The sequence below is a fragment of the Dioscorea cayenensis genome, chromosome 10, assembly GCF_009730915.1.
Source record: "Dioscorea cayenensis subsp. rotundata cultivar TDr96_F1 chromosome 10, TDr96_F1_v2_PseudoChromosome.rev07_lg8_w22 25.fasta, whole genome shotgun sequence".
In the NCBI taxonomy this organism is placed as follows: domain Eukaryota; kingdom Viridiplantae; phylum Streptophyta; class Magnoliopsida; order Dioscoreales; family Dioscoreaceae; genus Dioscorea; species Dioscorea cayenensis.
In genome coordinates, this window is record NC_052480.1 from 3,059,919 (window position 1) to 3,072,458 (window position 12,540).

Genomic DNA, 12,540 nt, shown 5'->3' on the forward strand with positions numbered 1-12,540 from the left:
TGGAATAAGATTTTTTTGCAGAGCAATTTTGTTGAAAAACCCCAAGTGGAAAGAACAAGGACCTAAGTGTGGAAATTTCTAGAAGATTTTGAATTCATGAGTAATGAAAAAGGATTGATAGGAAATGTTTTTGGAAAAGCAAGGACTAGAAGGGAAGGCTAGCAGGATATTTTTGTATCTAGTCGTTATAATAGAGGGACCGTGGACAGCAGTGTGAGGACCTTTTTGAAATATTATTTTTTTAGGGACTCGGTGACCATTGGTGACTTTTCAGGACCTTTTATAAGAAATTTTATTTTTAGGGACTCGGGCCGTGAATTTCACGACTTTTTAAATAAAGAGATAAGGTTGGAATCTTCTGGTTTTTGTGGTTTTCTTCTTATTCTTCTTCTTCTTCTTCTTCTTCTTCTTCTTGAAGAAGGAATGAAAAAAGAAAGAGAAAGAAGAAGAAAGAAGATGGAGTTTGGAGGTTTGAGAGAAGAAGGAACTTGGTGTTTGATTGGTAAGGGTTTTAAATAATTTTGTTTTGAGATGCATGAGTGTTGGTTTGTATGTTTGTATGTGTGGTTGGTTGATGGAGAAGAAGATGTTTGTAGGTGTTGTTGGTTGTTGGTTGATGAAGAAGAAGATGTTTGTATGCGTGGTTAGTTGATGAAAAAGATGAGGGTTTGGAAGAAAGGTTGATGGAGAGGATGAAGAATGGATATTAGATGATTTTATGTGAAAAATATTTGTATTGGAGATGGATTTTTGTATGGAATTGAGGATGATGATAGTGGTTAAGTTGATGGTAATGATGGTTAAGTTGATGATAATTATTAAGATAATGATGATAATGGTTGGAATGTGTTGGTTGAGTTAAATTGGTTTAGTTGAGCTGGTTTGATCAAATCAAGTTAAATTGGTTGGGAATTAGTTGTTGGTTTAATTGATTTGGTTGAATTTGAAGATGGGTTGGATGAGAATTGTTGTGATTGGGTTTAATCGAATCGATTTGGTCTAGGTTTGATCAAATCAAAATGAATTGTGGTTGGGCTTGAATTGTTTTGGCTAGGTTAAGTTGGTTGAGGTTGATTTGGACTTGGTTGAGATTTTGGACCAATGACTTTGTGATGAACCAATTCAAGGAGAATTGGGTTTAGTTTAACCAAGCTGGTTCAAGAGACTTTGTATAACAATTGAACTTGGTTCATTGGAATTGAGATTTGCTCAGGATGGTTTAGCCTAAATTGAGTTGGTTTGAGTGCAATTGGAGTCCGATTTGATTATGCAAGGTCAGGTTTTAACCGGTTGGAGTGAGTGGGCCCAATTAGAGAGTCAATTATTTATTTCTTGTATTTTTGGGGTTAATTTCATCAATAGGTTGCATTTCATTTACTTTTTATTTCATTCTTCCTCATAGGGTGTTGTTCAGTGCTTGGGAGGGGAGTTCCAGTGTCTAGCTAAAAACCCAAGCGAGACCAGTGAGTTGGTAGTAGGTATTATTTTTCGATAATTGGTTAATTGATACTATTTTTGAAATAATTATTTAATGGCTACTATTTGGAGATAATTGTTTAATTATTCCATTTTTATATTATGTAATGATTTATATTTTTAAAGGTTACTTATATTTATTTGTAGTTCGCTATGCTTTAGCAATCGTATGAGTATATCTGGTTTTAACAATTAAATTAAGCACAAATCTTCTAAGAGAATGTCTATGATTATTCTATATTGCTTAATGTAAAGTTTTATTGGTTCTTATTCTGGCATTGAGATTTTATTGGATTTGAAATGAGTTATTTGCGTATGCTTCATATTTGAAAAGCATTATTGTTCAAAGGAGATGATTTTTGGATTGTTACTTGATTTGAAAGTTGTACGTTGATTTGTGTTAAAATCTTTGGACAAGCTTGTGTTTATCATTTCCGTGGGGAAATGACAGATATTTTGGATATTGATTTTTTTGTCCTAGTTATGGACTCCTTGTTGCGAGACGTCTGGTTTTGTGAGTGGTTTACTTGTTAATTACATAGATTTAATAAGAGTATTAGAGTATTTTTTTTATGTGTTTTATAACATAAATTTGATGATGGATCAGATTTCATTCGATATATATATAGAGAGAGATATTTTGAGCAATGAGTTATTCGGCAAAATGATTCTAGTATACTTATACATGTATTTATCTCTGGAAGAAGCTATGTTTACTCAGATATGCATTTACATCCAATGGAATATGGTTTGATGTATATTTCCGTATTTAAACATCGTATGCTTGATTCCTCGAATTGGATTTTTGATGGTGACATGGACTTTAGTCCGCCACTGCAGTTTCCCTGAGTTTAACCCTCGAGTTTAACCCGTCAAGAGGTGCACTGGAGCCATCGATGGGGGTTCTTTTTATGTGAGAAACCCGGGTCACCACATCGGGATATCGCAGCCAACGCCAAGGTTATGAATACCTTAATGGCTCTCAACCTAGTTGCGACGGCGGCTAAGTCGGAGAGTGTTTTTCGGGCCAATGACTTGAGATTGGTTTTATCTGCTCAAACTCAAGCTAAAATATTGATATAATTTTTGGATTACGACTGAGGGGCTAAGCCCACTGCCGCCTCCTCAAGAGGGTAGTCTCTCACAAAAATTTATATTTTTCTAGGGAATGTTATTTTTTATTGTGATGAGGGGGCGAAGCCCAGTTGCCTCTCTTAGGAGAGCAGTCTCTCACAAAACTTTATGTTATTTGGATTATAATGAGCGGGCGAAGCCCACCTATCGCTCTTAGGAGGACGACTCTCATAAAATGTGTGATTTCGAGGAATTGATTTGATTTTGATTTCTGATGAATTTATGTTCCGAAAGCTCTTTAAAGTGGTATTTTTGCCAAATTTCGGGTCTTCGTGAAAGTTTAAAAAGTTATTTGGGGAAAAATTGACCTTTATGTACTTTTATATATGCTATATTTAATTATTTGGAATTATCGAAAGCAACTATCAACCAATCGAATGTGCCGCGAATCAGTGAACAAGACCCTCACTAGGTTGCTTGTCAAGTAGTATAGAGCAAGTCAAGTCGAAAGTTAAGGGTTACAAGGATCCCTCTTTTGCCGCTGTCGAATTGTGTAGCTGTTGCACCTCACATGTTAGATTAATCGAAAATTGTATCAATGTATTTGAACCTTGTAACCGCGTAAAGTTGGTATTGTGCCCCTGTAAGTCCGACGTTTTAGTTTTTTCAGTGCACTTTTTCAGCTAAATGAGTTTTTAAATCGATGGGTGCCACATTTATCTCGAGAAGGAGTAGGTGATGCATACTATCCCTGCTTGTTATAATATCCATGGTGAATGTCAAGACAAGGATTTGTATAGCAAGTGTTATAACCAGCTCCACTCGTAGAAACATGTACTATAGAAGCTCTCGTAGCTATAGATCGCAAAATACATAGCCATATTTTACTATATAGCAGCTTTATTATCGTAGTAGTTTGTTACTATACCACCGTTATTGTACCAAATTTCTGCAAGTAGTATCCGTAATTTTCTACATCTTTCTTTCCCTTCTTCTTCTTCTTCTTTCTTTCTGCTTCTCATTTGTTTCTCATTCACCCGAACACCTAAAATTGAGAAAAAATTCGGCGACCTTTCTTTCGAATTAAAGCATCCATTCTCCTCCTCTCATCCTCTTGAGCGTTAGGCTTCTCGATCCAAGGTTTTTCTTTCAGATTTCTCAGACATTTACTTTGTTTTTTTGAAAATTTTTTTGAAAACCCACAAATACATCTTGGTTTAGGTTGATTTTAGGGCTCAAATTGAAGCCATGGTCTTTGTTATTCATTTGTGTGAATGTTTGTAAAGAAATTTCTTGTTTAGGTGTTGTAAATCGTGAGAAAACCATTGGTTTATGGCCAGGTTATTGTAGCAATTTCTTGTTACAAAGAGTAACCCGAGTTTACTATAGTACCTGCAAGTTTTACTTGTTTCTTTGATTTCTTTGGATTAGAGTAAAGCTCTAACTCTTAGGACTTCATTGGTAACATTTAGACCTATCTTTGAGCCAATATTAGGATCAATTTAGGGTTGTTTGGTAGAAGGAACCTAGGATTTCTTTGCTTAGATTTTTGTACTAATATTTGATGTTATTTGTTGTGATTGGCAAGGAGGTGAGGCGTTATCTCAAGCAAAAGAGTTAGCCGAGGATTAGCTTAAGTAGGAAGAGAAATCGCCTCACTTGTGAGTGGGACTATTAAGCATTACTCTATTAGAAGATTACCCATATTTATATGTTTATATAATCTATCTTACTTAATGAGTTTTTCGTGGATTATTAGGATTACTTTGAGAAGTTTTTAAGTGTGAAGGAGTTTATTGCTTTGGTGCTTCTTTTTATACACATTTGTGTTCAAAGGAAAGAATTTCCGTGTTGTTTGTTATGTCGATTATGTAAATTTATTTGTGTTAAAAAGCTTGAATTTGCTTTGTGCTTTTTATCATTTTCTTATAGAAATGGCTAAGGTATTTTTGTTGTTGGTTATTGTGTTGGCTATTGTACTCTGTGTGAAGTTGTGCTTGTTGTTGAGTTTATATGGTGATACCCTACTGTAGTAGGCGGTCTCCACGGCCAGCCTTTTGAGATGGCATGGTAAACCGGCTGATTAGTACAAGGGCCAATTCAGGTACGAGTATAGAGTCCTGACTGGATATTCATTGAATAGCCATTGTCACCATGTAGTGAACCGATGGATCAACGTCAAAGGTATAAGTACTTTGACGGCTCTAAACCTACTTGCGGGCGCGATGAAGATTTAGGGAGGTTTCTAGACCACTTTATGTGGGGTGAGTGTTGGGTGTTGCTTTATTCTGGGTTGAGATTTATTCCCATTATTTCTTTTGTAGTGTTATCTTGAATTTGTTGTGAGCGGGCGAAGTCCAGGTGTTGCTTTTTGGAGGGTAGTCTCTTATAAATTTGATTTGACACTAGTATTATGTTTAGTTATTGTGAAACTCACATTATTTACTTTAGTATAATTATAATTGGAAACTATTTTGAACTACATGTTTATTATCTAAGATTTGCTTCATGATTGGCTTATTCCTATAATTTGGAACTCTATATTCAGTATTTTTACACTTTGATACTCTAAAACGTTAATTGAGGTAGAATGTCCTCTTATTCTGTCTTTCTTGCTATTTTGTATTAAAGTTTGCTATTATATATATTCACGCGCTAAATTAGTTATTTTATTTGTAAAGTAACATATTTGGAGATTTACGTAATTATTGTGGTATATTTCTATTACAGTTGTGCTATTCTCCCCTCACTGAGTAACGCTAGTTGCTCACCCCTCTTTCCTCTTCCCAGCCTTTTGTAGGTAGTAGGTGCAGTGGTGTGATAGTGTGCTGAGCATTTACTATTGTTCTATATTCGGTGTATCTTTTCAATTCATGTATGTTACTTTTTGGACATGGACAGGTTGTTTGACTTATGGATCCACTAGGGGTAGTAAACCTTATTGCATAGTTTTGTATCTAAACAACTACGAACCCTCGGTATCACCGTAGTGCTATTGTTGTCAGCCTCCCGCACATTTTGTGAACTTCTAATCGCTTATCATTGATAGCAGTGTTGCTATTTCATGTATGCGTATCCAGCATGTCTCGTACCGGTGTAAATATTGTTGTTTCCGAGTTGTTGGTCAGCACAAGACCCCGAGGGTCGAGTAGGCAGCGTCCTCGAGATTGTCAGGCTATCACAAATCCCATGGGCCCACGCTCACTCATGATGCAAGGCTATAATGTCTGTTAATTTTCCTCGATGACTATCCTCATCATCACGTCCTGGGCTCGAGTGGAAGCAGACATCATGATAGTTTTGGAGGTTACCCGCATCTCTTAAATAGTAACGACACAAAGGAAGAGGCCATCAAAGCGCGGCTATGCTAATGATGCGCCCAATGACCATCAAGGCGATAATGAGATGTATATCTCAGACGACAACAAGGGATGCAACGCTGTGACATGACACGGGTAGTGGCAATGATATAATATATATATATATATATAAACTTATATGTTGACATATAAATGATGTAATGAATATATATATATATAATAACAAAATTTATAATTCGCAAATTTTTTTTGCCTTTTCTTGTACTTGAGCTCTTAATCGGAGGTTCCCAAGATTTCAGCTGGGTACTAATAACGGAGGCCCGCCTCATTAGAGGAAGATACACAAAGATAAAAATAAAATAACATAAATAACATTTGTGATTTGATATATCGCCCAGCGTCTCTTCACCGATCATTAACGCTTTTGCTTTTGATCCTCACTGCAACCATGGCATTCGACCCACTGATGACTGTGATCAATATTCACCGCCACCAGTCTGTTATGAGAAGAACTTGATATTTTCATACATGAGAATATTTATCGTAAGATATAAAGCCAATAGAACCACCAAATAGTACAAGAATGGGTCCACAACGCAGACTTGGTATATATGTTGGGTACGATTCTCCTTCAATTATACGATATTTAGAGCCATTAACGGGAGAAATTGCCATTTTGATGAATCAATGTTCCCTTTATTAGAGGGAGAAATGATTACTCAAAACAAGCCAAAAGAAATTGATTGGAATGTATCCTCACACCAATGCATGTGAACTTGAAGTTTAAAAGATCATTAAATTACAAAATATTACAAATGCAATATCTGATGCATTCACTGATACTAAAATGGTAACCAAATCATATATATCAGCTGCCAATGCTCCTGCAAGAATTGAGATTCCTAAGACTCCATTGAAAGAAAATCAAGTAGAAAATAAACCACGAAAAAACATCGAAAACCAATTGGCGCCAAAGACTCAGCTCCTAGAAAAAGGAAGTAGAAAAATAAAGAGAGGGATCTCCCATGTAAATAGGGAGAGGAGTTATAAAACCCTCAGAACAAGTTAATAAAGAATCAATGGGGAATGATATTTCTGAAAATATTAAAAATTCAATTTGCTATGTAGATGATTATTAAAGAATGAATCGGCATGAGACCGAAATAAATGATATATTCATCTATAATGTGGCTATAGATATAGAAATAAATACTGATAATGATCCAGAGCCACGATCTATTAATGAATGTCGACAAAGAAATAATTGGACAAAATGGAAAAAAGCTATCCAAGATGAGCTAAATTCCCTATCAAAACGTGAGGTGTTTGGGCCGATAGTGCCAACGCTAGAAGGGATAAACCAGTAGGTTATAAATGGGTGTTTGTGAGAAAAAGAAATGAAAATAATGAAATTATGAGATACAAAACAAGACTGGTTGCTCAAGGTTTTTCTCAAATGCCTGGTATTACTTATGAAGAAACATATTCTCTTGTAATGGATGGAATTTCTTTTCGATTTTTAATTTCCATGGCAGCAAGTAATAAATTAGATATACAGTTTATGGAAGTTGTCACAGCATATCTGTACGGATTACTTGAAAATGACATATATATGAAAATCCCTAAAGGATACATAATAACATACATTACAAATCATCATCATTTATACTCAATTAAATTATAGAGATCTCTCTATGGATAACTGTCTTAGTGAATATCTTATAAAAGAAAAGTACCAAAATAATAGTATGTGTCCATGTGCGTTTGTTAAAAGTTATACTAACAGTTTTGTTGTGATAGCAGTATATGTGGATGATTTAAATCTTTTAGGCACTCCTTCAGAAATTGCAATTGCAGCATCATATCTGAGAAAGGAATCTGAAATGAAAGATCTGGGAAAGACCAGATTTTATCTTGGTATACAAATTGAGCACTTACCCTCGGGAATATTTATACATCAATCAACCTATACTAAAAAGGTGCTAAAGATATTCGATATGAAAAAAGGCTTATCCATTGAGTACTCCAATGATTATCCCAGCACTTGAAGTTTAGAAAGATACATTTCGTCCACCTAAAGAAGGAGAAATCATTCTTGGTACAGAAACTCGGTATCTAAGTTTAATTGGTGGATTAATTTATCTTGCAAATAATACAAGACCTGATATGCCTTTGAAGTAAATCTTCTAGCAAGATACAGCTCTATACCGACACAAAGGCACTGAAAAGGAGTAAAAGATGTGCTACGTTACTTACGAAGAACTACAGATCATAGCTTATTTTATCCACAACAATCTTCATCCAACCTCATAGACTTTGTTGATGCTGGGTATCTGTATGATCCTCACAAAGGGTGATGTCAGACTGGATACATATTTTCTTACAATGGTACAACTATCTCATGACATTCCATAAAACAAACTCTTACAGCTACTTCATCAAATCATACTAAAATTCTAGCTCTACGTGAAACAAGTCGAGAATGCAAGTTGTTGCGATCTATGATTGGTTACATATAGTCGTCATGCAGATTACCAACTGCTACAACAAATGCTACAATAATTTATGAAGACAACAGTGCTTGTATTTCTCAAATACGAGGAGGTTACATTAAAGGTGATAGAATGAAGCATATATTACCAAACTTTTTGTACACTCATGACCTCCAGAAAGAAGGTGTTATAGAAGTTCAAAAGATTCAATCTAATAAGAATCAAGCATATTTATTCATAAAATCATTTCCCAAGTGCATTCACCAAAGACTTAGACTTACACATAAAATCGAGATGAGAAGACTTAATGATGTAAGTACTCTCAAAATTTTTAAAATTATTTATTTGAGGAGGAGACTGTACTCTTTTTCCCTTCACCGTGGTTTTTATCCCAATGGGTTTTCTAAGGCAATGTTTTTAACGAGGTAGTGACCCTCAAAACATAAAGGATATTGTACTCTTTTCTCTTGTTGAGGGTTTTATCCCACTGGGTTTTTCCTAGCAAGGTTTAAACGAGGCATATCCTTTAGTAATAGACATCCAAGGTGAGTGTTATAAATATTATAATAAATAGTGGGTGTCGACTATAGCAGACGCAATACTGTAGCAGCCGCCAGTACTGTTACTATCAACCTACTAGGATATTTTGGACCGTTCGATCGAATTAATCCTGACCGTTCATTCAACTCATGTAAGCCTATAAATACCCCCTACATTTATGTATTTTGATATAGAGAAGAAGAAAGATAAGAAGAAGTAAGTAAAGGAGATTCGGTGTAATTGATGGTGATCGGTTCATTCGGTGATTCAAATACACACTTAGCAGGTTACAGTGATGTTGATTGGGCAGAAAATATAGATCGGAATAGCACTTCAGGAGATTAACAATCTAGTTACTTTGGTATAGTAAGAAAAAAAGTTCAATCTCTCTCTCCACTCTAGAAGCCAAGTATATAGCACCAGGGAGTTGTTGCATACAGTTAATTTGGATAAAGCAAATGGTTGAGGATTATGGTCTACAACAAGGATAGTTGACTTTTTTTGTGACAACAAAAGTGCGATTGATATTTCCAAAGATCCTGTTCAACATTCTCGCACAAAGCATATTGATATTTGACATCATTCCATACGTGACTTAGTGGGAAGCAAGACTATAGTGCTAGATCATGTTGCAACTGAAAAATAACTAGCTGACATCTTTACGAAACCCCTTGAAGCCCCATGATATAAATATCTGTGGGGTGCCTTAGGTCTCTATCAAATGTAATTGTTGGGCGACGGGCTATGTAAATGATCGTGTCTGTGCTCCAGTTTCTCTTTAAAATCTTACAACAAGTCCATCCTTCAGGGGGAGCGCATGTGGCAGTGTCTTTATGTTTTTGCCATTATCTTCCACGAAGGGAGAGCTTCCTGCAGTACTCCAGTAACCTAGGGGAAGTTCAAGCCGTCTCTTTGCCATAATTAGACACAAAGGGGAGATTGTAGCTCTGCAGCTTTTAATTTTTATGTTTCTTTATGATGTATCTATCTGGACTGATTTATGTTTCTTGTTCATGTTATGTTAATCTCTAGTTGGCTGTTCATTGTTAATGTGCTATCTGTTATCAACTAGATATTGTATAAGTCATAAAATTAGTCCTGTAATAGTCATAAGGTCATGTCCAGTTGTCAGTATATATTGTAACAGGGTGTTGTAACTGGCATCAGTTTGACCGAAGCAGAATCAAGAAGGTTGTGTCAAATAATGCCAAAAGGGGATATTGTTAAGTCTGACAACATGGATTGGCATTATATGACAAGCCAAGAGATGACATGGCCAAATAAAGATGACGTGACAATAACGACTTGGCAAAAAGAGGAGTGAGTAGGATGATGATGTGGATGAATCTTGGTGTCATGACATGTGAAGATACAAGGTCTAGAAGATCATGTTTAGAAGAAATTCCTCTCAATAGAGTCATGTGATGATCAACTATTTTTGGAAAGTGCATCAAGTTAAAAGGATCTTTTCAAGAAGGTAAGTTTTATTTTAGGTATGTTTATCTATCCTTGGTATGATTTGGGATGATAGATCATATCTTTGGTAAAACTCCTTTTTTGGAAAGATCTACCTAAAAGAAGAGAGAGGGATATTCTATTATTGGCAAGAATTAAAGATTATGAAGATTGCATGAGTGTGAAGCTATTTGAAGGCGCAAACTAAGGACAAGCCAATGAGATTATCAAGACCATGTTTAGCAACACAATTTGAAGGAAGATCTAAGAGATAATTATGGGCGGAGCTATTCAAGAAGACAAATCGTGTATGGAAGATTGATTGAAGATTACCTGAGATATAATTGAAGATTTGAAGATCCAAACATGGATGATTGGAGATCATGCTTGAAGATGTTGAAGGCTAAACTTGGATGAGATGAAATCAAGTTTAGTAACAATATTTTCATGAGTCAAACGAAGATCTTTCGAGAAGACCAAACTTGGGTCAAGTTTGGAAAGAAGATCGGGAGATCTTCGGTGACCATCTTTGATGAGATGCTTGTGTGTGCCTTGGTAGGCGCATTCCTCAGGAGAGGAGACCTGCTAAAGTGACGTGAGAAAGGAAGTAGCTGCAGGCAGGAAGAGCTCGGGTCAAGTTAACTGCTACGAGGCAGACTGAAGGAACCAGGAAGGTTGAAGGTCGCAGATTCGGGTGCAACTGGCTAGAACTCAATCATGTTCAGTAAGGTAGTCAATGTTGCAACTGGGTGTTGTAACATCTAACTTTGGAAGGTGTACAAGTTAAGAAGCCACGGAGAATTCTAAAAGAGGAAGGTTTATTTGGATGTCAGTGTGTCTATAAGATATCTTCCCTTAAGATTTAGGCTGAGCCACAGAGTGATAGACCCTTCGGTGAGAGTTGAGGAGAGTGGGCATCGGTCAATCTTAAGAGGGTATTCTTTGTCTTGAGAAAGTAAGAGAGTGTTGTAATCTTTATTCTATAATCTCTTTTAGTGGATTATTTCTCCGAGATTGGCCCCCCAGATGTAGGCAAGATTGTGCCAAACTGCGTTACCAATTTGTGTGCCTCCTTTCTCTTGTTTGATTGTGTGTGTGTCCAATCTTCAAGTGAGTTTTTGAGTGACTCATCTTACCACACTACCCACCGGAACTATCAATTTCTTATAGAACATAAATAAAATAATGTATGAAGATAAAAAAAATCTTAAATAATTAAAAACAAAATAAAAATATGTTTTAAATATTGATTAGAAACAATGTTATTTTATTGAATATGTTAATGAGAAAAAATTCCAATTATTAGAGCTCTACATGAAAGTTTTTTGATTTAATTAATTCTAATTAAAATAAACATTTCAACATTAAAATCCCTAATAACATTATAAAAGGACCTATTTTTGGTAAATATTTTTTTTAGAAAAAAGGCATATCCTTGATTCATGAAGCATATGTTTTTTTGGTAAAAAATAATATTATAAAATTTGCATATCCATCTGTCAATCAACTTGCCAGGAGAAAGACCTGTTCTTGAAAAACGAGATCTTATCCACACCTTTATTTATTTATCAGAAATAATAATAATAATAATAATAAGCGAAAATTATTTTTCGCCCATGAAAGTTTCAAAACTTCTCAAATAACCCCTCTGACTTTTGATATTGCAAGATAGCTCCTCTTTTTTTGTTTCACTTCCTTGTTGCCCCTAAGCTCATTCCGTCAACTTTTTTTTCTTTGTATTCCATCTTTACCCCTGTAAATGGTGGGAAAAAACCGCCCAGTCATATCATTGTTTTCAAAAACATACTTTGAACTATCAAATCACCCATCTTTCTGCAATTTTTTCAAACACTTTTTGGAAGTCTTTGAGCATTTTATACCAAATGAAATGCTTCTTCTTAAACCCTTTTTGTCTTTTTATCTAGCCCAGGTTGTGATCTACTCTGGTTCTCATTTGGTGCATTATGGTTTATCGTTTTTTTTACCATCCCTGCGACCGGTGCAAGAATCTTTTTTTTGCCAAGTACACACCCTTGTTCCCAAGTGGAACTAAAGAAGGCCGGTGAGTTCCTTAGTTGGTGTTTTGCAAAATTTTTCATATAATATGTAGTTTAATACCATATCAATGATAGTGTTACTAGATTTTTTTTATCCAGGTTTTTAATTGAGGGCTTTTGTGTAGT